Source organism: Mauremys reevesii, linkage group 8, assembly GCF_016161935.1.
Source record: "Mauremys reevesii isolate NIE-2019 linkage group 8, ASM1616193v1, whole genome shotgun sequence".
NCBI classification, from domain to species: domain Eukaryota; kingdom Metazoa; phylum Chordata; order Testudines; family Geoemydidae; genus Mauremys; species Mauremys reevesii.
The window spans coordinates 62,782,922-62,788,710 of NC_052630.1; the positions used below are offsets into that span (position 1 = coordinate 62,782,922).

Below are 5,789 nucleotides of genomic sequence, written 5' to 3' on the forward strand. Positions count from 1 at the left end.
CACTAGTTGTGAGTCCTCTAGGGTTTTTGCTCTTCAGCAACCATAAAAATGAATGTGTAATTTAGAACCTCTGATACAGTAAATGAGACAATGCCAGCGGTAACTTTGTATTTTAACTTGTTCTCTCTGTTTCATGAGCAAAGAACAGTTATCTAACCACTGGGCCCAAGAACTGAGGTAAGTTTTATGAAACAGATACCTTAAAAATTAGACCAGCTACTCTGAACTTCTACAAAACCTGTTTAGTCAACACAAAGGTAGACAGAATGCTCAAGCTGTCCTAGTTTTTTGGAGTAAAGATTCCCAAATTTTTTTGCTCTTGGTGTTGTGACACTCTGTTTTCTTGGGCAGCAGCATGGCCTGGATGTTGGGCACCCCTTGAGCAATTGTAACTTTTCCCAGTAGCTTGTCGATCTCCTTGTCATTATGGATGGTGAGCTACAGGTGATGGGGGATGATCCTGGTTTTCTTGTTATCCTGAGCAATGTTGCCAGCCAGCTCAGGGGTCAGATACTCTAGCCCTGCAGCCATAGAGAGAGGGACTCCAGCCCCTACTCACTCAGTGTAATTCCCTTTCCAAAGTAGCCAGTGCACACAGCCCCAGGGGAACTGAAGCCCAGCACACAGGGAGCAAGATTTAGCCTTGGCCCTCACTTTACCTCCCTGTTTTCCTCAACCTGATATTGTAAGTGGTGCTTGAACAGTGCTCGCTATGAAGAAACAGAAAAGCTGTCCTACTGATGGGTATTCAGTAAATACATCTAGCTGAAAATGAGAGAAACAATGTAAGCACTTTCACCTGTTCTTTCATCTAGGAAAAAAAGTTCTCAAAGCATGATTTTCTCCTTTCAATATACAAAGGGATGCTATTTGTTAAGGAGCTAATCAAAAGCTATTCTGAGAGCATGGTTACATAGCATCGATCATTCTGAAAATAATAAAAATACTATCAGCGTAAAGGGATAGTTTTCTGATAGGAAGATGCAACATTGTAAAAAATATTCTGTTATATTTTTATTAAAAGGACCTTCGTGGCAGGTGTTTGTCACTGGTTAGAAAAATGTATGTGATGTTTTCTGCTGTGTAGAAGTGCTGAACAGTGGGTCAGATTCTCAGCTGGTGCATATGGTTAATTCTATCAACCTCAAACTCTGCATCTTGGTATCTCCCCTTCTATAGACACACAGAGAATTTTCAAAAGTGCTTAAGCCCCATTTTTAAAAAAATGACTTTAACCTCAGTGAAAGTCAATGGACATGGGCTCCTAATTAACTGACACACTCCTGAAAATATTTTTGGATCTGATCATAGGATTGTCTGCCTATATCTTAAGAATGCATGTTACCTAGCAACTCTGCAGTTTTATGTGTTATAGTTATTATAAAATAATTAAAATAAACATAATGGGCTAGGTTTTTCACCTGGAGTAAATCAGCATAGCTCCGTGGAAGCCATTGGTGCTACACTAGTTTACACTAGCTGAGGATTTGGAGCAAGTTACTCGATTACCTTTACCGATTCTCCTTGCCCTTATCCTGTTGTCCCTCACATATGTATGTGTCTGATCTGTATGTATCATATAATTCTTTTAAGAAAACCTTCTGCTTCAAATAGTCTGTTTATTTTCTCTTTTTACAGCACTGTCAATTCAAGTTATTATTTAGTTCCAATCCCTGGCGAACTGTCATCCAGAAGCAATATTTTAGCGAATGAAATAAATAAAAATCTTGGTGAATTGCTTTGTTTTGGAGTTCTCGCCAGGTAATGAGGTATATAGGAACTCCTGCAGACATCTACTTGTAGAGAACCCTCTCTTTAGTATATTGCTATTTGTAATAATATGCTGTGACTACATTGAAAAAGTGACCTCCATAAAATGCCTTTTTATTTGACTCTCATTTTGGTAGGAGAATCAATCACTTTGATCACACTTTTGTACTGCTTCACTACTAGAAGTACAGTAGGAGATTTCTGATGAATGTGTTTGAAACATGTGGAAGCACACTTTAAGTCTCTGCTTTTTAGATGATCACAGTTTGACAGTTTTGTCTATGTTCAAAGGCAGCCTAAGAATTGGATATATTGTTAGCCAGCTGCTAAATCTATGAAAAGCCTTCCTGGAAAGGAAAGGGGAAAAAAATATAGTTTTGAATTTGGTTGGAATGGAGCTCAATAATTCTCTGGACTGTTTTTAGGAAAGCTAAAATAAAGCTGATTAAACAGCAACATTGTACACAGTTTAAACCTGCCTAGAGATAATGAAGGTCAACACAGGATTCCCACATAAAAAGGACAGATTAAATATTTTGAACATAAATCCAGTTGATAATAAAATCTGTAAATGGAAACCTTTTCTGCGTTGTATAATACTAATGCATGACATTTTGCTGTCCATATAATCTTTAGCTTTACTGTCAATGTTATTCCATTACACTGATTACAGAAAATGTATTAAGCACTATCAGAATGGAAGGCATATTTTAATAACAATGCAATTATTAATCTTTTATGATGCAGGACTATAATAGTGTTTAATTTAATGCATTAAAAACTATCTGCTCCAATAACCCAGTCACTAAAATTATGATCTATAATTAAGAATGGACTAAAATTCCATTTCAAGCATGTAAACTATGCCTTATAATAAATGTCTAGCTGCAAGGATGTACCAAATGAAATTAAGGTTAAAGGTTTTAAAAAAAATAAAAGGAAGTTCTCTTGCGCAGCAGCCAGTCAACTTGGTGGAACCCTTACCTGAGGAGGTTGTGAAGCTAAGGACTATAAAAATTTAAAAGGGGACTGATAAATGATAATTCATGGTGGCTCCATAAATAAATATTAGCCAGGGATGGATGGGTCCCTGTCCCCCCCCCTCCTGTGTGGATGGAGATGATGGATGGGAGAGAGGAGAGAGATCATTTGATATTGCCTGTCTTCCTCCCAGGGGGGGGGCTGGCATTGGCCACTGTCGGTAGACAGATACTGGGCTAGATGGACCTTTGGTCTGACCCGGTACGGCCTTTCTTATGTTCTTATGTTCTTATGTTAATAGTACTGGCCACATATGTAATAATTTGACTAACGTCAAAGCTAGATTTGATCTTTGTTTTGTTTAGATGAAATTAAGCTGAGCTTTTAGACAACAATCACAGTTGCCAAATAGAGCAAACAAGCAAAAGCAGCATATTAGTTGCAAAAACATTTCCAAATATTAGACTTGATTCTGGTGTCCATACTCAAGCAAAATCTCATCTGACTACAGGACTAGGGCTAATGCTGTTTTACTTTATCTTCAGAGACAAACTTGATAGGCATTTCCCCACCCCACCAGGAGGTCTTAACACCTCAAAAACAGGAGGCCCAATTTTACATGTTAAAATGTTTGCACTTACAGCTTGTGAACTGGGCAGAGAGTATGTGTGTGTGTGGGGGGGAGGGACTGTGGGAGAGGTGATCAGCCCTCAGTGGTGAAAGAACAGGTTAAGGACTATTTAGAAAAATCTGGACATGCACAAATCCGTGGGGCCGGATGCACTGCATCCAACAGGGCTGAGGGAGTTGGCTGATGTGATTGCAGAGCCATTGGCCATTATCTTTGAAAACTCATGGTGATTGGGGGAGTTCTTGGACATTTAGAAAAAGGCAAATATCATGCCAGGAGGAGAATCTGGGGAACAACAGACAGGTCAGCCTAATGTCAGTCCCCAGAAAAAATCATGGAGCAGGTCCTCAAGGAATCCATTTTGAAGCACTTGGAGGAGAGGAAGGTGATCAGGAACAATCAACATGTATTCACCAGGGGAAAGTCATGCCTGACCAACCTGATTGCCTTTTATGATGAGATAACTGGCTCTGTGGATATGGGGAAAGCAGTGGATGTGATATCTTGATTTTAGCAAAGCTTTTTATACGGTCTCCCATAGTATTCTTGCTTGCAAGTTAAAAAAAGTATGGATTGGATGAATGGACTATAAGGTGGATAGAATGCTGGCTAGATCGTCGGGCTCAATGGGTAGTGATCAATGGCTCAATGTTTAGCTGGCAGCCGGTATCAAGCAGAGTACCCCAAGCATCGATTCTGCGGTCCAGTTTTGTTCAACATCTTCATTAATGATCTGGATGATGGGATGGATTGCACCCTCAGCAAGTTCACAGATAACACTATGCTGGGGGGAGAGGTAGATATGCTGGAGCGTATGGATGGAGTCCAGAGTCACCTAGATAAATAGGAGGATTGAGCCAAAATAAATCTGATGAGGTTCAACAAAGACAAGTGCAGAGTCCTGCACTTAGGACAGAAGAATCCCATGCACTGCTAGAGGCTGATGATTGACTGAGTAAGCAGCAGTTCTGCAGAAAAGGACCTAGGGGTGACAGTGGATGAGAAGCTGGATGTGAGTCAGCAGTGTGCCTTTATTGCCAAGAAGGCTAACAGAATATTGGGCTGCATTAATAGAAGTGTTGCCAGCAGATTGAGGGAAGTGATTATTACCCTCTATTCAGCACTGGTGAGGCACATCTGCAGTATTGCATACAGTTTGGGGCCCGACCACTACAGAAAGGATGTGGACAAATTGGAGAGAGTCCAGCAGAGGGCAACAAAAATCATTAGGGGGCTGAGACACATGACTTACAATGAGAAGTTGAGGGAACTGGACTTTTTTAGTCTGCAGAAGAGTAGAGTGAGGGTGGATTTAATAGCAGCCTTCAACTACCTGAAGGATGGAGCTAGGCTCTTCTCAGTGGTGGCAGGTGACAGAACAAGCAGCAATGGTCTCAAGCTGCAGTGGGGAAGGTCTAGGTTGGATATTAGGAAACACTATTTCTCTAGGAGGGTGGTGAAGCACTGGAATGGGTTACTGAGGGAGGTGGTGGAATCTCCATTCTTAGAGGTTTTTAAGGCCCGGCTTGAGAAAGTCCTGGCTGGGATAATTTAGTTGGGATTGGTCCTGCTTTGAGCAGTGGATTGGACTAAATGACCTCCTGAGGTCTCTTCCAACCCTAATCTTCTATGATTCTTCCATAAGTATGATAGTTTGAGTCGATTAGGTGGTAAGGCAGGTTGTACTCAACCTGTGGGTGCAAATTTGAGATTTTGCAAAAATGTGGGCATGAAAACATGCCCGAGCAAAATTACCCTTTGCAGTTTTAGATGCCATTTTAGAAGACTTGAGTCTCTTTTCTGCAGCATCCTGAATTAACATATTATTTTGTATTATTGCATTGTAATTTAGCTTTCTTGCACATATCAATGGCTGTAGAAACAAGAGCTTACTTTTGTTCTGTCTAAAGCTGACCTTTGCCATGGAACTAACATAGCTCCGTGCATTCAAAAGGATCTCAGTAGTGTGTAAAGAATTATTTGAAATAATGTTAAATATCAAACAGCCAGATTCTGCACTGGCTTACATCCTGTACAACCTCAATGAGGTAAGGGTAATATCTACCCTGTGTTTACTGTACAAGCTGATAAAAGCAAAAAATCTCTCTCCATTAAATTTTGCCATTGTATTTCAATATTGTAGCAAATATTTAATAAAAGACCAATCAGCATTCGGAGTAACATGCCCCAATGGCCAATTCCTACCACTGATTTGCACAGTACGTCCTGACAATCCATTTATATCTATGGGAGTTATATGTACAAACCAATGGAAGGACATAGTAGTGAGGGTGTACATTAACTTTTCATACAAGAGGTAAAACTAACTCTAAACTGGAATCTACCATTACTGTGATCAATACTCCCATTACTTACATTCATAACATGGATGGAACATGGGGTTAGC

At 40.1% G+C, this 5,789-nt stretch overlaps 1 pseudogene; it reads right to left on the reverse strand.

Annotated features, from left to right (window-relative positions):
* Nucleotides 1-270: 270 nt before the first annotated feature.
* LOC120371014 lies at nt 271-3,315 on the reverse strand (annotated as a pseudogene).
* Between the last annotated feature and the right edge of the window lie 2,474 nt (nt 3,316-5,789).